We start from the raw sequence: 24927 nt of genomic DNA, 5'->3' as shown, positions 1-24927 counted from the left end.
GAGCCTCTTCACCACGCCAAGGAGACCCCCTTGAAGAGGAGAGGAGACTTGAACATCGTAAGATAATCAAGATTCCATGGCAAACTACACCTCAACAGATTGGGATGGACACTGATACCCTTCCCCCAACTTAGAAGCTAGAATGCCTGAGGGGAGGACCCCAAAGGCCAAAAGCAGGGAAGGGGGATTGGGGGATAATTAGGATTAGTGAGAGGAAGAAGAAAGAAAGGAACAATTCCTCAAATCAAAAGATTGTTTACCATGACAAAGAACCCCCTTAAAGAAGTCAGTAACTCCCCAGATAACCAAATTCCTACCACAAATGGGAAGGTTGCTCTGCACCATCTACATGTGCTTCACTTGTTTTCATTTATTATAATAAAAAAACAAGCTATAAACCCAGTAGGGTCACACACATTTTGTTTTCATATTATTTATTAAAACCTTAAATTTTTGCATTTTTCTTTACCTGAGTTTGACTATATTTATATTATTTTTATTTCACCATGGTAGTAATTTTCATTCAAGGAGTTGTGTTTCCATGAGAAATTAGATTTAACCTAACTGGATTTTTAAGATCTTTTGCTATAATTCTCATATGATTAATTTGGAAAACACAAAACAGTATAGGACCAATGAAAGTCAAGTAAATTAGTTGAAAATTTTGATAAAACTGAAATAATGAGATAATTATCCTCATCTACAAATGTTATTAACCCTTTCAGAGTCGGCAGGCCCTCTCCAAACCTTGTTCTCAGGGTCGAAAATTTTTCAAAAAAAAAAAAAAAAAAAATTATTTTATTATCACACTGGCCTATTCCCACCAAGGCAGGGTGGCCCGAAAAAGAAAAACTTTCACCATCATTCACTCCATCACTGTCTTGCCAGAAGGGTGCTTTGCACTACAATTTTTAAACTGCAACATTAACACCCCTCCTTCAGACTGCAGGCACTGTACTTCCCATCTCCAGGACTCAAGTCCGGCCTGCAGGTTTCCCTGAACCCCTTCATAAATGTTACTTTGCTTACACTCCAACAGCACGTCAAGTATTAAAAACACCATTTGTCTCCATTCACTCCCATCAAACACGCTCACGCATGCCTGCTGGAAGTCCAAGCCCCTCACACACAAAACATCCTTTACCCCCTCCCTCCAATCTTTCCTAGGCCAACCCCTACCCCGCCTTCCTTCCACTACAGACTGATACACTCTTGAAGTCATTCTGTTTCGCTCCATTCTCTCTACTTGTCCGAACCACCTCAAAAAAAAAACTTATGAAATGATAGAGAGTCTTTTCCAGATAATAATGACACCAAAAGTATGAAATTTGATGGAAAAATATGGAATTATGCTCTCATGAAGTTAGCGGTCTCGACAATGTTTGATGTTTACACATCAGCGATTTTGCCCACTTTGAGCCTTATTTCCAGCCAATTCCCATGTTCCAGTCAAAAAAATAATAACTATTTCACTAGAACTCCATTTTGTCTATGGAATGAATACAAGAAACCACCCATTTACCAATTTCAACTATCCAGTAAAGTGGTCAGAAATTGGCAATTTTGCCAATTTCACACAAATTTCAAAAGATGCCAATTTTCAAATAGGGTACAAAATAAACAAGACAGACATTCCTGGCACTAAAATAACATTTCCTCTGTTCATTAGTCACATCCCAAGCTCCCTTTTACATTTCTTTTGCTTTCCACTTTGAATTTTTATTCTCACAAATAAATATTAGATTTACTGTTATGCAGACTACTGAATTAGTTTAGAAATGGTATAAATAATATCAGCACACTTGTGAAAGAACATTAGACTCACCAGTTGATGTGTATTGGATGCATGGCATGATTTGTTTACTTTTGAACTTTGGCAAAAAATCGAACATTGTGAAACCAATCAAATTCATCTCAATTTCTCTAATATGTCTTCCATTCTATAAAATGAGACCAGGAAAACTAGAATGCAACCATAAATAGCATATGAAAATACACTGCAAAGTCGCTGTTTTAAACCAAAAACACGGTCAGAGTTTTTTTTTTCTCATTATGCACTGTGTGCTGCAGGATTTTTTTAGACTGTGCACACTAACCACATAGACCTGTTCTTTCATATGTAGGCCTACCAGCTTTCTCTCGCTAGATTTGAAGGTGCTAGAATTTATGTGTATTAGTACAGCACCAACCCTGGCGTGCAAGCCATATTAGTACGGCACCAACCCTGAAAGGGTTAAGATTATACAAAGATCAGTAAATGCTAAAAATTAAATCTATGAAAAATATTTGAAAATAGAATATGTGACAATAATAAAATGCTTGAAACTTTTACAAAAAATCCTATACAGGAAGGCCCCGCTTTACGGCGTTTCACTTTATGGCATTCCGCTAATACGGACATTTCAAATTATGACCAAAACTCGCTATACGGCTCCCCCCACCTGACTTTCTAATACGGTCACCGTGCCCCACCCTGTTTGTTTACATTCTCCATGAGCTCAGTAAGCACTAAGTCTCTCCATTTTGTCTGGAAACTCCAAAATTTCAAATGTTTTTAAAAGTTATTTCATATTTTATATATACTCTGATAATTATACTTATGTATACCTGTACCTAAATAAACTTACATACTGTGCTGGCATGCAGGTACACATTAAAATTGGTAAGTGTCTTATGTCTCCAGACGTCATATTAGTAATGATAATAATAATCATCGAGTCATTTAAATGTCGTATATTACGTTAATATACACATTTTCATTAATCCATCCATGATATTTTTTTCAAAATTATATAATAAACACGATGCATAACATATAAATAAGATAAATACACCCCACAGTAGAATAAATAAACATAAATGTGAGATGTGGTAGCAGACGACTTGCACAAGTGACGCCATATTAGAAATGATAATAATAACAATACTCACCAAGTCTCATTAAATGTCGTATATTACGTTAATATACACATTTTCATTAATCCATCCATGATATTTTTTTTTAAATTATATAATAAACACGATACATAACATAAAAAGATGATAAATACACCCCACAATAGAATAAATAAACATAAATATAAGATGTGGGAGCCACATAACTTGTACAAGTGACGGCAAGAATAACATTTTCTCTAATCTAACATAAGAGAAAATGTGTTACTGGGGGTAACTGTAGAAAATTATTCCTTTCGTATGTATGTAAGTAAGTTTATTCAGGTATACACAAATACAGTTACATAGATTATCATACATAACAACATACGTGTAGAGAACCTAGGATAACCCAAAAAAGTCAGTGTGACTTATTTCCATTGCCTTCACTCAGAGCTTCATTTCTTCTCAAAATGATGTTACATGAGAATGGGAGTGTTCTTCTTTACTAATTCTACCGTATCAATGTAGAGACAACCTGTACACAATGTAACTTGTACACAAACCAGACGTGTACACTTCGTTTGTTTACAAAACTTACCTTCGCCTGGTTTGTTTACATAACTCTGCGCCTGCCCCCTCTCATGTACTCATTCTTTCTCTCTCTCATTTATTCGTTTTATCTCATTTACTTACTCCTGACCCTACATTAAGACTACAAATATTTTAAGGTAAGTAATGAGTGAACTGTATATACATTTTATCGCTCTGGGATGCTTAAATATCATAGAATAGTATGTGTGGGTGGGGTGGCCTGGTAAGGTAGCCTGGCTATTACCATACGTACCACACTTGATTTCTTACAATAAATACTACTTGTCTCACCCTAGATTAAGACTATAAATATTTTAAGGTAAGTAATGAGTGCACTATGTGTGTATTGTACTTTTTTATTGTTTTTTGATGCCTGGTTCTATTGCTAACTTAATATATGTTAGTGTAAACTTGTTATCTAGTGTTTGTATGCATTTATAAGTGGAAAAAAAGGGTGTTCCACTTTACGGCGATTTCCGCTTTACGGCGGTAGCCTGGAACCTAACCTGCCGTATAAGTGGGGCCCTCCTGTATAAATATTTGATAAAAATGAACACAAATGTCTGCAAGAACACTATAATTTATATTCTTAGCATATTTACATTTGTTCTTCCCAATTATTACATTTTATATTTCCTTTAAGGAAAAGGAGATGTAAACTAGAAAGAGAAAGGCACTCCCTATACAAGTAAAGGCAAAGAATAACAGAGTGGCTAAAAGAGGCCAACATATCTGTAATACGTATAGAGACACTGGTCACAGAAATAGTAAACATTGAATTTAAGCTAAAGGAGTCTTACAGGAGTCAAGATATGTGGGAAGAACTAAAAGCCATAAATGAAATTGAAAGAAACCCAAAATATTTCTTTTATGCCAAATCGATGTCAAGAACAAAATCCAATATTGAGCACCTACTTAAACGAGATGGGTGCTACACAGATGACAGCAAGGAAATGAGTGAGCTACTCAAGTCCCAGTATGACAGAGTTGAAGACCTAAATGAATTTTTTTTAAGACAGAATTTCATAAACTTGAACCTATCTGATATTATCCTGACGCAAAATGACTTCGAAAAGGCACTCTCAACACTGTTATGGTATATCCCTTTTATATATTCTCATGAGTTTATAGCTAAAATATTCCTGAAACATTAACATTAACATGTTCTATCTCCGGAATGTACTTGTGAATGTCTCACAAGATGACCTTTTACGCTAAAACATATGAGACCCTTAGCACATTGATATAGTTTATCTCCTGTATGTACTCGCATATGTCTCACAAGATTGCATTTTCACTAAAACATTTCAGACAGTACATTGATATGGTTTATTTCCCATATGTACTCACATATGTGTCACAAGACTGCTTTTTTCAATAAAACATTTCAGACACTGTGAACATTCATATAGTTTCTCTCCTGTATGCACTCTCATGTGTGTCACAAGACTGCTTTTTTGACTAAAACATTTCAGACACTCTGAACATTGATATGGTTTATATCCTGTATGTACTCTCACATGTTTCACAAGATATCTTTTTTGACTAAAACATTTCAGACACTCCGAACATTGATATGGTTTATCTCCTGTATGTACACTCACATGTGTCACAAGACTTCTTTTTTCAATAAAACCTTTCAGACACTCTGAACATTGATATGGTTTCTCTCCTATATGTACTCTCATATGTGTCAAAAGAATGTTTTTTTGACTAAAACCTTTCAGACACTCCGAACATTGATATGGTTTCTCTCATGTATGTTCTCTCATATGTGTCACAAGTTTGCTTTTTTCAATAAAACATTTCTGACACTCTGAACATTTGTATGGTTTCTCTCCTGTATGTACTCTCATATGTGTCACAAGTTTGCTTTTTTGACTAAAACATTTCAGACACTCTGAACATTGATATGGTTTCTCTCCTGTATGTACTCTCATATGTTTCACAAGTTTGCTTTTTTCAATAAAACATTTCTGACACTCTGAACATTTGTATGGTTTCTCTCCTGTATGTACTCTCATATGCACCACAATACTACTTTTTTGACTAAAACATTTCAGACACTCTGAACACTGATATGGTTTCTCTCCTGTATGTACTCTCACATGTTTAACAAGACTGCTTTTTTGACTAAAACATTTCAGACACTCTGAACATCGATATAGTTTCTCTCCTGTATGTACTCTCATATGTTTCACAAGTCTGTTTTTTTCAATAAAACATTTCAGACACTCTGAACATTGATATAGTTTCTCTCCTGTATGTACTCTCATATGTGTCACAAGTATGTTTTTTTTACTAAAACATTTCAGACACTCTGAACATTGATATGGTTTGTCTCCTGTATGTACTCTCATATGTGTCACAAGTATGTTTTTTTGACTAAAACATTTCAGACACTCTGAACATTCATATGGTTTCTCTCCTGTATGTACTCTCATATGTGTCACAAGAATGTTTTTTTGACTAAAACCTTTCAGACACTCCGAACATTGATATGGTTTCTCTCCTGTATGTACTCTCATATGTCTCACAAGACTTTTTTTATCACTAAAACATTTCAGACACTCTGAACATTGATATGGTTTCTCTCCTGTATGTACTCTCATATGTCTCACAAGACTTTTTTTTTCACTAAAACATTTCAGACACTCAGCACATTGATTTGATTTATGTTCTTTATGTTTTTCCATATTTTTTAAATGAAGGTATTTCATTTAAAATATTTTAGTCATACAACAGTGGTATAGTTAACCTTTCTTATGTACTCACATGTCTATTTCATGAAATTTTTTAATTATTTTGGACACTGAACACATAGTTTTCTTTATGAAAAAATCCTATGTGTTCCAATGCAGGCATTCCTGGTGCTAAACTAACATTTCCACTATTTATTAGTTACATTTCCAGGCTTTACAGATGAATTTGATTTTGAGTTTTTATTCACAGATAATTTTTATTCACACACACAAAAAAAATTACTGTTATGCAATATTGTAATACAGTGGACCCCCGGTTAACGAACTTTTTTCATTCCAGTAGTATGTTCAGGTGCCAGTAGTGGCCGAATTTTTTCCCATAAGGAATATTGTGAAGTAGATTAGTCAATTTCAGACCCCCAAACATACACGTACAAACACACTTACATAAATACACTTACATAATTGGTCGCATTTGGAGGTGATCGTTGTGCGGGGGTCCACTGTATTGTATAAATAATATCAGCACATTCAGGAATGCACATTTGACCCACCGTCTGGCATACATTGGACACGTGATGCAATTTGTTTTTCCTCTAACATTTGCAAAAATAGAATATTTTTGTTACTCTGAACTCAATTTCAGGCTATTTTCAGTACTAAAACCTAACAAAATTATTTCTGTAATACATCTTCAATTCTATCAAATGAGATCAAGAAACAGTGAATGCTACCATAAAAACCATATGAAAATACACTGAAAATTTGCTGTTTTAATCCAAAAATAGTGTTTTTTTCTCATTATGCACTGTGTGCTGCAGGATTTGTTTTATATGGTGCACACTTACCATATTGATGCATTCTCTCATATTTAGGCCCAAATTTACCACTCACGGCTTATCTGAGTAAGCTGAGCTCATGATGTAGTACTACAGCTTGGCCCCTGGCTTAAAAGTCATAGAACTACAAAATGGACTCTCAAAGAATTAATTGCCATTCATTTTTAGATAGAATTCCCAAAATGAAAAGCAAAATTGTTTAATTAGCAATGCTTAGCTAGTTAAAAATACACAAGAATAACAGATGCTGCCTTTCTTGAAGTACAGAAGATATAGAGTCTGGCTAGATACAACCTGGTAGTCTTCTGCAAAATACTTCTGCAATATCAGTTGTTGTTCAAGACACTTACTCTGGTGCTTCTTGAAGTATTGATGATGTAGTGTCTGGCAAGAAACAACCTGGTAGTCTTCTGCAAAATACTTCTGCAATATCAGTTGTTGTTCAAGACACTTACACTGGTGCTTCTTGAAGTATTGATGATGTAGTATCTGGCAAGAAACAACCTGGTAGTCTTCAACAAAATACTTCTGCAATAGAAACATAATTGAGTACAGTAAAATATTCCGCCATTACCAACACAACATACTGAACTAAAATAATTTTTGATCTATTGTCACATGTTTCACTAAATAAAATTGTCCCTTTTAAATGTTTATCTGTAAAGATCTTCAAGATAAATCACAAATTGTGTATGGATAGATCACAGGCATCAGTAGGTGGTGGTGATAGTGGCGGAGGTGGTGCCACGGCCACGCAGTATGATGCAACAGCCCAGGTTGGGACCCACGCGGCTGAATCATCAGATCCAGGACAAAGTGGAGCATCATCCACCCCTCACACCACAACCAAAACTACAACCACAACCAGCTTATGGTGTGCTGTATCCACTGGCAAACTGCATCTGGGATTGGCAGCACAATCCCAAGTTTGTTCCCAATCCCCATCAGTTTGATGACACTTGAAGTGGAATCCTGCCAGTTTGTTCCCTTGGAAACACTGCAAATGAATTAGAATTCTTTGAACTATTATTTGACTAGCCCTTGATGAAAAATATTGTCAGGGAAAGTATTCTGATATTTTGATTACACCATGACAAATAGAATCACATCACCACAGTCAAGACTACACCGGTGGAAAGAGACAACTGTGGCTGAAATGTATTTTTTTTTTTGCAACAATAATACTTATGCCTCATGTCTAAAAGCATAATATAAAAACATACTTGTCCAGAGATCGGCTAATTTCTACCCCAGACTTCAGTGAAATCATCCCAGTGAACAGATTTATCTTACTGTTATGTATGTTGCACTTCTCTGACACAACAAGGCATGACAGAAATGACAGGTTATACAAGATTAGAAATGTTTTTATGCATCTGAAACAAAAGTTCAACATGTACTTTAATCCATTCAAGAATCTTGTAACTGATAAGTCTTTGATTTTGTTCAAAAGGCAGATTGTCGTTCAAGCAGTATATACCGAGCAAGAAGAAATGCTTTGATATAAAACTGCTTGTACTCTGTGACTGTGAAAGTGGCCTGGTATTGGACATAATTGTCGACATGGGAAGTAAAACATTGAAAGATACCAGTATGTTAATGGGTATCTCAGGTGATGTAGAGAGAACAATGAAGGTAAGGGGCATACATTATATACTGATAACTGGTGCACAAGCCCCTTTCTCAGCGAGTTCTTGTGAGTTAACATGACAGAAGTGTGTGGCACATTGCTTTCTAAACATCAACATATTCCCAGGTTCACCACAGGCACTCATAGTGGTGAAGTGCAGGTGTTTGCTGCAATGACATAATGCCATTAAAGTGGCATGACAAAGGAGATGTCACACTGATGACATCCATTCACCATAATGTAATGAAAGACAGGGGCAAGGAGGAAAGTGACTAATAAACATATTCTAAAACCACCAACAGTGACTGATTATACAGAAAACGTGTTTGGTTGACAACTGTGATGTGCAGATTGGCTCTGTCGATTGAGTTCATAAGAGTTACAAGTGGTACATGAAACTTTTCTTCCAGCTCATGGACATTTCAATGCTCAATGCATATAATATGTACCAAATAAAGACCGGCAACAGACTACCATATCGTGAAGTTTGTTTATCTGTCGTTGGACAACTAACATTCAAGTACCAGGTAACAACACCTTCTATACAAAACCGTCCACGAACTGATCAGGAATTACCCAAACATTTGAGGCAGGAAGGTGATCACTTCCTAATACAACTTCCTGCAACTAAGAAGAAATGGGCTCAGAAGAGATGTGTTGTCTGTGCACACAAACAAAACGATGGCAACAAAGACACACTCAGTTTATGTGCGAGGAATGTAAGATACCACTGTGCATGATACTTCCACAGACTGCAGCAGTTCTAGAAACATGTCCAGTGACTGTACATATGTAAATATATAAGAGAACATTAACGGAGATAACGGAGATAAAACACCTCAATTACTGGGAGCGCTTGAGGTTTCTAAACCTGTATTCCCTGGAACGCAGGAGGGAGAGATACATGATTATATACACCTCGAAAATCCTAGAGGGACTAGTACCGAACTTGCACACGAAAATCACTCACTACGAAAGCAAAAGACTTGGAAGACGATGCACCATCCCCCCAATGAAAAGCAGGGGTGTCACTAGCACGTTAAGAGACCATACAATAAGTGTCAGGGGCCCGAGACTGTTCAACTGCCTCCCAGCACACATAAGGGGGATTACCAACAGACCCCTGGCAGTCTTCAAGCTGGCACTGGACAAGCACCTAAAGTCAGTTCCTGATCAGCCGGGCTGTGGCTCGTACGTTGGTTTGCGTGCAGCCAGCAGCAACAGCCTGGTTGATCAGGCGCTGATCCACCAGGAGGCCTGGTCACAGACCGGGCCGCGGGGGCGTTGACCCCCGAAACTCTCTCCAGGTAAACTCCAGGTAATACAGTGGACCCTCGACCAGCAATATTAATCAGTTCCTGAGAGCTCATCATTAATCAAAATTATCGTTAGTCGTGTTAATTTTCCCTATAAGAAATAATGGAAATCAAATTACTCCGTGCAAGACACCCATAAGTATTGAAAAAAAAAATTTCCCGCATAAAATATTAATTTTAATACACACAAACTGAAGAAGACATGCACAGTTACATGACACTTACCTTTATTGAAGATGTGGTGATGATTGATGGGATGGGAGGAGGGAAGAGTGTTGATGGTGTTAGTGTTTAGAAGAGGAATCCCCTTCCATTAGGACTTGAGGTGGCAAGTCCTTTTTCGGGGTTACTTCCCTTCTTCTTTTAATGCCACTAGGACCAGCTTGAGAGTCACTGGACCTCTGTCACACAACATATCTGTCCATAGAGGCCTGTACCTCCCGTTCCTTTATGACATTCCTAAAGTGTTTCACAACATTGTCAGTGTCACAATTAAACACTTGTTCAGGTTTCAATTCTTCACTGTCTATGTACTCCTTGAATTCCTGCACATATTTTTCAGCTGCTTTTTGGTCCAAACTGGCAGCCTCACCATGCCTCATCACACTATGTATGCCACTAGGATTCTTAAATCTCTCAAACCAACCTTTGCTGACCTTAAATTCACTCACATCACCACTAGTTGATGGCATTTTTCTAATTAAATCCTCATGCAACTTCCAAGCCTTTTCACATATGATCGCTTGAGAGATGCTATCTCCTGCTATCTGTTTTTCGTTTATCCACACCAATAACAGTCTCTCAACATCTTCTATCACTTGCGATCTCAGTTTCGAAAACATAGTTGCACCTTTGGCAAGAACAGCTTCCTTGATTGCCGTTTTCTTGGCCACAATAGTAGCGATTGTTGATTGGGGTTTTGTGTACAACCTGGCCAGCTCGGAGACACACACTCCACTTTCATACTTAGCAATGATCTCTTTCTTCATATCCATAGTAATTCTCACTCTTTTTCCTTTAGGGTGGCACTAGAAGCTTTCTTGGGGCCCATGGTGACTTATTTTGCAGGTGCAATCACTAAAAAGGCTGTGATAATATGAAATGTTCCGATTGTATGCTTGGAAGTGACCACGGTGGCTGGCTGGCTTGTAAACACTGGCCAGAAGTGGACACGTCTCAGACAGAACGAATAGCATTGGTCGAGTTTTTTAGCGCTAGCCAAGGCAAAATTTTGGCGTTAAAATGAATCGCTGGTCGGATTTATCGTTAATCGATGCCATCGTTGGTCGAGGGCCCACTGTATACAATATTTGTGCATGTTTGTTGTTGTAAACTATATTACAAAAAACACTAGTTGGCCTTATACTAGTGTGGTAATATGAGAGTTCAGAATACTGAATAAACATAAAACAATTTATCATCTTTAATATTACTTTATATAAAAACAATCTTTGGTCAAGAGGTATTCTACAATAATAAATAATATTTAATATAATAATAATATCTGATAAAAACCTATTATCTTTGGTACATATATATGCTACAATAATAAATTATAATTAACATTTGTACAGAGATATATATATAAATCCTAAAGTAAACTATATTCAAATCGTCATGACCCTACCACACAGGGTACAACATTCCTGACACTACTCTGGCACACTCAGTCGTATAACACTAGTTCCACGGAGTTATACTACACTTCCTTCTCTCAGTATTATAGCACTTTCTCTACCATGTCACACAACACCCTTGTCTGTGTTATGATGCTCCTTCTCTACCATATCACATGACACCTTTGTCTGTGTTATGACGCTCCTTCTCTCCATGTAACACGACACCCTTATCTCTGTGTCACACGCCCCATCTCTACTGTGTCCACATGACACCCTTGTCTCTGCATCACGCACATCATCTCTACTGTGTCCACATGACACCCTTGTCTCTGTCATCACACTTTCTCGGCTGAGTCATCCGCATAGTCTTTTTCCTCAGAGGACAGCCAAACAATATATGCCGGTAGATCAGCCGGAGGCCAGAAAAGTTCACCAAGGCCCCGCAGGTTGAAGTCCGCAAAACTGGCCAGTAAAACTACAACCAGAGACCCACAGGTAACTTAAGTCCACAGGGATCTGAGTGACTAATAAAACTGCAGCCAGGAGGCCCGCAGATGACCGAAGTCAGCAGTGAGTCAGTAGACATCACCTTCAAATGTTCCCCGTGAGGTAGTCTGGTGAATACTCTCTATAAGGCCAGTAGATGTGTACCATAAGGTGGTCTGGTGAATACAGCCTGTAAGGCAAGCTCAGCAGTCCCCATATTGGGTTTGATGATGTACCTGTGGTACTGCAGGCCAGCAGCTTAACAATCTAAACACTAGTTTGGCAGGAGGCCGTCACATAAACCAGAATGGTAAACAATATTATAATAAAAACTTTAGTGCAGTTATTGTGTTGAGTACAATGAGTTCTGGAGGAATCACTTCAGCATCCTCCACTGCTTGGAGAAAATTGTGGCCAGAGAGGGATTTTGAAGGGTTTGAGGCTGACCGTGATGACCCTACGCCTGTTGTGGAATTTATTTTGACATTGGGAAAGTCCATGGGGTTGGAGGTCAGTGATGAGGATGTGGAAAAATTGGTGGAGGACCACAGGCAAAAAATAATCAATGAAGAGCTGCAAAAGCTTCATCTGGAAGAGCAACAGACCACAGCTGAGGAAATTGCTTCAGAGAAGGAGGAAGAGAGAGGAGGAGAAGGCACCTTCTTCAGCGATTAAGGACATGTCTGCAAAGTGGAATTAGTTGAAAAGTTATGTCAAGAAATACCACCCTGACCAAGCTGAAACAAGCCATATCTGCAACATGTTCAGTGACAAAACCTTGTCCCACTTCAGGGAAATCTTAGAGAGATGCCAGAAACAAACCTCTCTGGACAGTTATTTTGTGCAACAGGGGTCCAGTGACTCTTAAGTTGGTCCTAGCGGCATTAATAGACAAAGAAGAGAAGTAACCCCAGAGAGGGCTTTGCTACCTGAAGCCCTAATGGAGGGGAATTCCCCTTCCAAACAATAAATCCTCCCTCTCTCCTCCTCCCTATCTTCTAGAAGCCAACAATAGTCATCAATAAAGGTGTTTGGAATGGATTAATTGTATTTGCATTAATTCTTATGGGAAATATTATTTTGATTTTTTGCCAAGCTTCTGGAACGGATTACGGCCAATAACCAAGGGTCCACTGTACTATGTACAGTGGACCCCCGCTTAACGATCACCTCCCAATGCGACCAATTACGTAAGTGTATTTATGTAAGTGCATTTGTATGTGTATGTTTGGGGGTCTGAAATGGACTAATCTACTTCACAATATTCCTTATGGGAACAAATTCGGTCAGTACTGGCACCTGAACATACTTCTGGAATGAAAAAATATCGTTAACCGGGGGTCCACTGTACTGTATATATTTCTAGACAAAAGTATGTGACTAAGGTAGGTGAACATGTTTATCTGTCATTGTGTTTGTGACTACAGTGGTACCTCAGCACACAAACAGCTCCGAACTTGAACAATTACGTAAGTGCATATTTGTAGGTGCTTTTGTAAGTATACATTTTGGGGCCTGAAACGGATTAATCTCAGGGTTTTAAATTGTTCCAAGTAGACAGAAGTATCGAGAAAGGGGGTGGGGTGGCACTGTATGTCCGAGATTGCTTGAAGTGTTGCATAAAAACGGGTATAAAATCTGAAATAACACATACAGAGTCTCCTTGGATAGAATTTTCATAAGAGCATGAAAATTGATTTTAAGTGTGATATACTGTCCCCCAAACCTAGATAGGGACAAAGGGAGACTACTATGGGTGAAACTTGCTAAGGCCACAATGCAAAATAATGTAGTAATTCCAGGGAACTTCAACTTTAGTTAGATTGATTGGAATTTCGTGACTGGGAAGTTAGAATCTAATGATTTCTTAGAAGTAGTTCAGGATTGTTTTTTGAAGCAGCTTGTGACAGAACCTACAAGGAGAAATAACCTGCTTGATTTGGTTATGGCAAACAAGGAAACCCTTGTTAATAATTTAGAAATTGCAGAGGAACTCGGCACAAGTGATCATAAATAAATTACCTATAGCACTAAATGAAAGTAGGATAGTAGGGATAACTCAGTAATGGTCCCAGATTTTTGCTTAGCAGATTACATTGGGCTTAGAGAACACTTGTCATCTGTGGACTGGGGTAACGAAGAGAGCTATCAATATGACAGTTTTCTGAACACTATACATGCTGTCCAAAGAACATTTATCCCGTATAAAGAAATTACATCGAATAGAAATGACCCAAAATGGATGAATAATAGGCTAAAATATCTTTTAGGGAAAAATAAAGGAATTTATAGGTGTATCAAAAGAAGTGAGGTTCTTCTTATGAATCAGTATATTTACATTAAGAGGGATGCTAAAAAGAGGATAAGAAAAGCTAAATGGGACTATGAAATTAAAGTTGCTAGGGATTTGAAATCATCAGTAAAATATCTGGGAATCCCCTTTGACCCATGCATGTCAGGAGAATTGATAGGGAACAGTGTAGTAAAGAAAGGGAATGCCAGACTGAAGTTCCTGTATAGACAAGCACAGTGTCTACCTACTGAGGCTCGCAGGACCCTATGTCTAGCCCTTATACAATGCCATATGGATTACGCTTGCTCTTCATGGTACTCTGCCTTGACAAAAAAACTGAAAGATAGACTGCAAATCACCCAGAACAAAATCGTAAGATTCATCCTGGGGCTGGGACCAAGAGAACATGTAGGCCAGGATGAATTACAGCAGTTGGATATGCTGAATGTTGAAGACAGAGTAAAACAACTGAAGCTAAATCATGTTTATAAAATTGCTCACAAACAGTGTCCCGAATACGTATCTTGCTGTCAATTTTGTCAAGGTTGGGAACCAAAGCAATCACAGTACTAGGGGGAGAGAGCACAACTTTGTAGTACCCACAGTCATTGGCCAGGCGTCAAACACCATTTATTGTACAGCAATAAAGGAATGGAACAGACTACCCGCACATGTCAAAGCCAGTCATAGCATGAACCAGTTCAAGAAGAGTGCCGAAAGGTGTCTGATGAATGTAGCTACAGAAAGGGAGGGGAATGATTTTCTATTTTTTAGCTAACATACGTGTAAATTTTACCTTATTCCTAGTAATGACCCTCATATTGTAGATAGTCTTAATGACCCTCGTGTAGTAGATAGTCTTTTTAGTATGATAATAAGATGTTATCTTCATTGTAGAATAATAAGAAAATATTATAACCTTTATATTATAATAATAAGGTAAAAGGACCCCAATGGAAATAAGTCACTCTGTCTGACTTTTTTGGGTTATCCTAGGTTCTCTACACATATGCTGCTATGTATGATAATTCTATGTAACTGTATTTGTGTATACCTGAATAAACTTACTTACTTACTTACTATAACCCTAAAAGTTTTTTTCCAGGCATATAGAGCAAAAATTAGAGATAAGATAAATCCTCTTAAAAATAACTATGGAGTTCATACTGACAGAGAATGAAATGTGCTCTATTTTTAATAATTATTTTCTCTCCGTTTTCACTCAGGAAGACACTAATAATGTCCCAATAATTAGGTTTTTTAGTGGGCCTGTAGAAGATAAATTATGTAATATCACAGTCACTAGCAAAATGGTCATCAAACAGATAGACACTTTGAAGAAAAATAAATTGCCGAATCCTGATGAGCTTTTTTCAAGGGTTCTTAAGGAATGCAAAATGGTACTCTGTGAACCTTAAACTAATACTTTTAATTTATCTTTTCAGACAGGTGTAGTGTCTGATATGTGGAAGATGGCTAATGAAATTCCTATTTTTAAAGCAGGGGAGAAGTCGTTACCATCAAATTACCGCCCAATAAGCCTAACCTCAATTGTAGGCAAATTACTAGAGTCAATTATATAAGCAGCCATCTCGATAGGCAAAATTTGATTAATGATACTCAACATTCCTGCCTAATTTCTTAACTTTCTTCAGTACGGCTTTTGAAGACGTTGATCAGGATAAAGAATTTGATATTGTTTATTTAGATTTTAGTAAGGCTTTTGACAGAATGCCGCACCAGAGACTGTTAAAGAAAGTAGCAGCTCATGGCACTGGGAGAAAAGTGCTGTCATGGATCGAGTCATGGCTCAATAATAGGAAGCAGAGAGTGTGCATGAATGGGGTTAAATCTGAGTGGGGATCTATAACAAGTGGCATTCCACAGGGATCAGTTTAAGGCCCACTGTTGTTTATAATACAGTGGTCCCTCGATAATCCTTAGGCTCGATAGTTGTCCTTTTTGGAAATCGTCGTGTTATTTTCATCCAAACATTGGCTTGCAAATGGTCGGATGACTCGCTAATTGTCCTTCATCCTGGATGCATACTCACGGCTCTGAGCCACCTCAGCCTCCCTTCCCAGCCAGTGTTCCATTGTTTACCAGTGAGCAACAGTCCCCTCACTTGTTCATACGAAATATTTCATAATATTCCATTCATTTTAGTGCTTGCAACTTCTAAATAAGCTACCATGGCTCCAAAGAAAGCTCCTAGTGCCAAGCCTTTGGTAAAGAAGGTGAGAAATATGAGTGAATTTAAGAAACACATCATTGAACAATATGAAAATGGTGTATGTGTGGCCGAACTGGCCAGGATGTATAACAAATCCCAATAACAATATCTTCCATCATGGCCAAGAAAAAGGAAACCAAGGAAGCTGTTGTTGCAAAGCGGTAAATATGCTGACAAAAATGAGATCATCAGTACTCGAAGATGTTGAGAAGTTATTATTGGTGTGGATAAACGAGAAACAATAAGCAGGAGATAGTATTATGATGTCGATTATTTGTGAAAAGGCTAGGCAGTTGCATGACAATCTGGTAAAAAAATTGCTTGCAACGAGTACTAATAATTGTGAATTTAAGGCCAGCAAAGGTTGGTCTGAGAGATTTAAGAAGCGTAGAGGCATACACAGTGTGATAAGGCATGGTGAGGCTGCCAGTTCAGACAAAATTGCAGCTACAAAATTCATAAGTAAATTCAAGGAGTACATAGAGGCTGAAGGACTGAAACCTGAACAAGTGTTCAATTGTGACGAAACAGGCCTCTTTTGGAAGAAAATGCCAAAGAGGACCTACATTACTCAGCAGGAAAAGGGGCTGCCAGGACACAAGCCTATGAAAGACAGGCTGACGCTAATGTTCTGTGCTAATGCTAGTGGGGATTTCAAAGTGAAGCCGTTACTAGTGTACTATTCTAAAAATTCCAGAGTGTTCAGGAAAAACAATGTTATGAAGAGTAAATTGTGTGTGTTTTGGAGATCTAATAATAAGACATGGGTCACAAGGGAAATTTTCGTCGAGTGGTTCAATGAAGAGTTTGGCCATAGTGTGAAGAATTACCTCCAGGAAAAGAAATTGAATCTCAGGTGCCTCCTAGTAATGGACAATGCACCTGCTCATCCTCCAAACTTGGATGACCTAATTCTGGAGGAGTTTGGGTTCATCACAGTAAAGTTCTTGCCCCCGAATGCCACTCCTTTCCTCCAGCCCATGGACCAGCAGGTCATTTCAAACTTTAAAAAACTCTACACCAAAGCAATGTTTCATAGGTGCTTTAATGTGACCTCAGACACTCACTTGACCCTAAGAGATTTTTGGAAAGAACACTTCAGTATCCTCCACTGCATAAGCCTTATAGGTAAGGCTTGGGAGGGAGTGACTACCAGGACTTTGAACTTTGCTTGGAGAAAATTGTGGCCAGATTGTGTCCACAAGAGAGATTTTGAAGTGTTTGTGGCTGACCCTGATGAGCCTATGTCAGTTGTGAACTCTATTGTGGCACTGGGGAGTTCCATGGGGTTAGATTTGAGTTTGGAGGATGTGGAAGAATTGGTGGAGGACCACAACGAAGAGCTAACCACTGAGGAGCTGCAAGAGTTTCAGCAGAAACAGCAACAGATCACAGCTCAGAATCTTGCTGCAGAGGAGGAGGAAGAGAGATGGAAGAAGGTTCCTTCTTCAGAAATTAAGGAGATTTTTGAAATGTGGGTTAGGATGGAAAGATTTATGGAGAAACATCACCATGAGAAGGTTGTTGCAAGCCGTATCAGCAACTTGTACAGTGACAGAGTCTTGGCCCATTTTAAAGAGACACTAGAAACAGAGCTCTATGGACACTTTTTTTTGTGAGACAGATCTCCACTGATTCCAAACAGTAATCCAATCTGTCTCCTCCTCCAGTCTTCCATACACTAAGAAGAATCACCAATAAAGGTAAGTGTTATGCTGTTAATGTTTCATTCATCATGTCCCATTTTATTGTTTATGTACTACATCTATATTTCATGAAAAAAAAATTTTTATTTTAATACTTCTGGGTGTCAGGAACAGATTAATTGTATTTACATTATTTCTTATGGGGAAAATTTATTAAAAAATCGTCTATTTCAATAATCGTCGCACTTCCAGGAACAGATTAACGATGATAAATGAGGGACCACTGTATATATAAATGACATTGATGAGGGAATTACTAGTGATGCAAGCAAATTTGCTGATAATGCGAAGACAGGTAGGATAATTGATTCAGACGCTGATGTCTCGGAACTTCAGGAGGATTTAGACAAACTCAATTCGTGGTCAGAAAAATGGCAGATGCAGTTCAATGTAGATAAATGTAAAGTTCTAAAGCTCAGAAATGTTCATAACCCTGGCACCTACCAGCTTAATAATGTTGAACTTAGCAGTACAGAATGCAAAAAGGATTTGGGGGTTATGGTGAGCAGCAACCTTAAACCAAGACAGCAGTGCCTAAGCGTGCGTAATAAGGCAAATAAATTGCTTGGATTTATATCAAGAAAGTGTTAGCAACAGAAGTCCAATGGTTATACTTCAGATTTATACATCATTAGTAAGGCCTAACCTAGATTCTGCAGCTCAGTTCTGATCTCCATATTGCAGAATGGATATAAATTTGTTAGAAAACATTCAGCGACGAATGACAAAATTAATTCATTGCATTAGAAATCTTCCGTATGAAGAGAGATTAAAGTCCGTTAACCCCTAAATATATACAGTGGACCCCCGCATACCGTACGCATCACATAACGTTCAATCCGCATACCGCTCGCTTTTATCGCAAAAATTTTGCCTCGCATACCGCTCAAAAACCCGCTCACCACTCTTCGTCCGAGATGCGTCCAATGTGCGCCCTTAGCCAGCCTCACATGTTCCGCCGGTGGCATTGTTTACAAGCCAGCCTCCGCGGTAACATCCAAGCATACAATCGGAACATTTCGTATTATTACAGTGTTTTTGGTGATTTTATCTGCAAAATAAGTGACCATGGGCCCCAAGAAAGCTTCTAGTGCCAACCCTACAGCAATAAGGGTGAGAATTACTATAGAGATGAAGAAAAAGATCATTGATAAGTATGAAAGTGGAGTGCGTGTCTCCGAGCTGGCCAGGTTGCATAATAAACCCCAATTAACCATCGCTACTATTGGTGGTACAGCTGCTGCTGCTGCTGTACCACCGTCAGCTGCTGCTGCTGCTGTAGTACCATCTGCTGCTGCTGTAGCATCGTCTGCTGCTGCTGTAGCATCGTCTGCTGCTGCTGTAGCACTGTCAGCTGCTGCTGCTGTTGTACCACCGTCAGCTGCTGCTGCTGCTGTAGTACCGTCTGCTGCTGCTGTAGCATTGTCTGCTGCTGCTGCTGTAGCATTGTCTGCTGCTGCTGTAGCACTGTCAGCTGCTGTCAGCTGCTGCTGCTGCTGCTGTAGTACCGTCTGCTGCTGCTGTAGTACCGTCTGCTGCTGCTGTAGTATCGTCTGCTGCTGCTGTAGCATCATCTGCTGCTGCTGTAGCACTGTCAGCTGCTGCTGCTGCTGCTGTAGCACCGTTGTTGGTGTGGCTTATTGAGAATACCAAGAAAGAATTAACCCCAGAGGATTTGCCACCCAGGATAACCCAAAAAAGTCAGTGTCATCGAAGACTGTCTAACTTATTTCCATTGGGGTCCTTAATCTTGTCTCCCAGGATGCAACCCACACCAGTCGACTAACACCCAGGTGAACAGGGAAAAATGCCTGGAACTAGTGCTCATATTGGTGAATTTAAAGCCAGCAAAGGTTGGTTTGAGAGATTTAAGAATCGTAGTGGCATACACAGTGTGATAAGGCCTGTTCTGGAAGAAAATGCCAAACAGGACCTACAGTACTCAGGAGGAAAAGGCACTCCCAGGACACAGTGTCTCATCAGTCATTGCTGCATCTTCAATAAAGGTAAGTGTCATTTATTCTTCATTTAGTAGAGTAGTACATGCACAATATATATTGTGCATGTACTACTCTACTATTGTGCATGTATCCTTCTCTTTGTGTGTAGGAAAATGTATATTTCATGTGGTAAAAATTTTTTTTTCATACTTTTGGGTGTCTTGCACGGATTAATTTGATTTCCATTATTTCTTATGGGGAAAATTCATTCGCATACCGATCATTTCGCATAACAATGAGCCCTCTTGCACGGATTAAAGTCGCTATGCGGGGGTCCACTGTATATATTTTTTTTTATTATCACACTGGACGATTCCCACCAAGGCAGGGTGGCCCGAAAAAGAAAAACTTTCACCATCATTCACTCCATCACTGTCTTGCCAGAAGGGTGCTTTACACTACAGTTTTTAAACTGCAACATTAACACCCCTCATTCAGAGTGCAGGCACTGTACTTCCCATCTCCAGGACTCAAGTCCGGCCGCCTGCCGGTTTCCCTGAATCCCTTCATAAATGTTACTTTGCTCACACTCCAACAGCACGTCAAGTATTAAAAACCATTTGTCTCCATTCACTCCTATCAAACATGCTCATGCATGCCTGCTGGAAGTCCAAGCCCCTCGCACACAAAACCTCCTTTACCCCCTCCCTCCAACCTTTACTAGGCCGACCCCTACCCCGCCTTCCTTCCACTACAGACTGATACACTCTTGAAGTCACTCTGTTTCGCTCCATTCTCTCTACATGTCCGAACCACCTCAACAACCCTTCCTCAGCCCTCTGGACAACAGTTTTGGTAATCCCACATCTCCTCCTAACTTCCAAACTACGAATTCTCTGCATTATATTCACACCATACATTGCCCTAAGACATGACATCTCCACTGCCTCCAGCCTTCTCCTCGCTGCAACATTCATCACCCATGCTTCACATCCATATAACAGCGTTGGTAAAACTATACTCTCATAATACATTCCCCTCTTTGCCTCCAAGGACAAAGTTCTTTGTCTCCACAGACTCCTAAGTGCACCACTCACCCTTTTCCCCTCATCAATTCTATGATTCACCTCATCTTTCATAGACCCATCCACTGACATGTCCACTCCAAAATATCTGAATACATTCACCTCCTCCATACTCTCTCCCTCCAATCTGATATCCAATCTTTCATCACCTAATCTTTATGTTATCCTCATAAACTTACTCTTTCCTGTATTCACTTTTAATTTTTTCTTTTGCACACCCTACCAAATTCATCCACCAATCTCAGCAACTTCTCTTCAGAAGCTCCCAAGAGCACAGTGCCATCAGCAAAGAGCAACTGTGATAACTCCCACTTTATGTGTGATTCTTTATCTTTTAACTCCACGCCTCTTGCCAAGACCCTCGCATTTACTTCTCTTACAACCCCATCTATAAATATAATAAACAACTACGGTGACATCACACATCCTTGTCTAAGGCCTACTTTTACTGGGAAATAATTTCCCTCTTTCGTACATACTCTAACTTGAGCCTCACTATCCTCGTAAAAACTCTTCACTGCTTTCAGTAACCTACCTCCTACACCATACACCTGCAATATCTGCCACATTGCCCCCCTATCCACCCTGTCATATGCCTTTTCCAAATCCATAAATGCCACAAAGACCTCTTTAGCCTTATCTAAATACTGTTCACTTATATGTTTCACTGTAAACACCTGGTCCACACACCACCTACCTTTCCTAAAGCCTCCTTGTTCATCTGCTATCCTATTCTCCGTCTTACTCTTAATTCTTTCAATAATAACTCTACCATACACTTTACCAGGTATACTCAACAGACTTATCCCCCTATAATTTTTGCACTCTCTTTTGTCCCCTTTGCCTTTATACAAAGGAACTATGCATGCTCTCTGCCAATCCCTAGGTACCTTACCCTCTTCCATACATTTATTAAATAATTGCACCAACCACTCCAAAACTATATCCCCACCTGCTTTTAACATTTCTATCTTTATCCCATCAATCCCAGCTGCCTTACCCCCTTTCATTTTACCTACTGCCTCACGAACTTCCCCCACACTCACAACTGGCTCTTCCTCACTCCTACAAGATGTTATTCCTCCTTGCCCTATACACGAAATCACAGCTTCCCTATCTTCATCAACATTTAACAATTCCTCAAAATATTCCATCCATCTTCCCAATACCTCTAACACTCCATTTAATAACTCTCCTCTCCTATTTTTAACTGACAAATCCATTTGTTCTCTAGGCTTGTTAATCTCACTCCAAAACTTTTTCTTATTTTCAACAAAATTTGTTAATAACATCTCACCCACTCTCTCATTTGCTCTCTTTTTACATTGCTTCACCACTCTCTTAACCTCTCTCTTTTTCTCCATATACTCTTCCCTCCTTGCATCACTTCTACTTTGTATAAACTTCTCATATGCTAACTTTTTCTCCCTTACTACTCTCTTTACATCATCATTCCACCAATCGCTCCTCTTCCATATATATATACATGTGTATATATATATATATATATATATATATATATATATATATATATATATATATATATATATATATATATATATATATATATATATATATATATATATATATAATATATATATATATATATATATATATATATATATATATATATATATATATATATATATATATATATATATATATATAATATATATATGTATATATATATATATACTATATATATATATATATATATATATATATATATATATATATATATATATATACAATTCTTACACATAGCGCCCCAAACATGGGTGGGTGGGTGTATATATATACAGTGGTCCCTCGCTTTTCGTAGTTCTCGGCAATCGTAAATTTCGCCAATCAGACTCACGAATAGTAGTTCGTCTGGGACGCGTACGCACGGTGTGAGCCAAGGAGGCCTCCCTACCCAGGCAGTCTGGCATTGTTTACCAGTGAGTGAAGGTCCCCTCAAGTGCTCCTACGAAATATTTCATAATATTCCACTCATTTTAGTGCTTGCAAGTACTAAATAAGCTACCATGGCTCCAAAGAAAGCTAGTGCCAAGCCTGTGGTAAAGAAGGCGAGACGTATGTACCATGACTAAGTCTTGGGCCATTTTAGGGAAGTGTTAAAGAGACGCCAGAAACAGAGCTCTCTCCACAGTTACTTTGCGAGACAGGACTAGAGTGACTCTCAAGGTGGTCCTAGTGGCATTAAGAAACAGAGAAGAGAAGCAACCCCAGAGAAGCAATTGGTACCTGAGGTGTTGCTGGAAGGGGATTCCCCTTCCAAACTGTAAACAATCCAATCTCTCTCCTCCTCCAGTCTCCCATACACTAAGAAGAATCTCCAATAAAGGTAAGTGTTATGCTGTTAATGTTTCATTCATCATTTCCCATTGTATTGTTTATGTATTACATGTATATTTCATGTAAAAAATTTTTTTGTTTTAATACTTCTGGGTGTCAGGAACAGATTAATTGTATTTACATTATTTCTTATGGGGAAAATTGATTCGCAAATCGTAAATTTCGTTTATAGTAGCTCCTCCAGGAACGGATTAATTACGAAAAACGAGGAACCACTGTATATGTATATATATACAGTGGACCCCCGTATACCGTTGGCCTTACATAACGTTAAATCCGCATACCGATACATTTTATCGCTAAGATTTTGCCTCGCATACCGCTAAAAAACCCGCTCAACGCTGTTCGTCCGAGACGCGTCTAATGGGCGGCCTTAGCCAGCCTCACATGTTCCACCGGTGGCATTGTTTACCAGCCAGCCTCCGTGGTAACATCCAAGCATACAATCGAAACATTTCGTATTATTACAGCCTTTTTGGTGATTTTATCTGCAAAATAAGTGACCATGGGCCCCAAGAAAGCTTCTAGTGCCAACCCTACAGGAATAAGGGTGAGAATTACTATAGAGATGAAGAAAGAGATCATTGATAAGTATGAAAGTGGAGTGCGTGTCTCCGAGCTGGCCAGGTTGTATAGTAAACCCCAATCAACCATCGCTACTATTGTGGGCAACAAAAAGGCAATCAAGGAAGCTGTTCTTGCCAAAGGTTTAACTGTGTTTTCGAAACAGAGATCGCAAGTGATGGAAGATGTTGAGAGACTCTTATTGGTGTGGATAAATGTGAAAATGGTGACAGATAGCAGGAGATAGCATCTCTCAAGTGATCATAAGTGAAAAGTCTAGGAAGTTGCATCAGGATTTAATTAAAAAAATGCCTGCAACTAGTGATGATGTGAGTGAATTTAAGGCCAGCAAAGGTTGGTTTGAGAGATTTAAGAAGCGTAGTGGCATACATAGTGTGATAAGGCATGGTGAGGCTGCCAGTTCGGACCACAAAGCAGCTGAAAAATATGTGCAGGAATTCAAGGAGTACATAGACAGTGAAGGACTGAAACCTGAACAAGTGTTTAATTGTGATGAAACAGGCCTGTTTTGGAAGAAAATGCCAAGCAGGACCTACATTACTCAGGAGGAAAAGGCACTCCCAGGACATAAGCCTATGAAAGACAGGCTTACTCTTCTCATGTGTGCCAATGCTAGTGGTGATTGCAAAGTGAAGCCTTTATTAGTGTATCACTCTGAAACTCCCAG

General features: G+C 38.8%; 1 pseudogene; it reads right to left on the bottom strand.

Annotated features, from left to right (window-relative positions):
* Nucleotides 1-2989: 2989 nt before the first annotated feature.
* LOC138855438 (zinc finger protein 84-like) overlaps nucleotides 2990-24927 on the bottom strand; it is a 65852-nt pseudogene continuing 43914 nt past the window's right edge.

The sequence above is a fragment of the Cherax quadricarinatus genome, chromosome 94 (genome assembly GCF_038502225.1).
Source record: "Cherax quadricarinatus isolate ZL_2023a chromosome 94, ASM3850222v1, whole genome shotgun sequence".
Taxonomy (NCBI): Eukaryota; Metazoa; Arthropoda; class Malacostraca; order Decapoda; family Parastacidae; genus Cherax; species Cherax quadricarinatus.
Note: the sequence above shows the minus strand (reverse complement) of the source record. Positions and strands in the feature narration are given on the sequence as shown.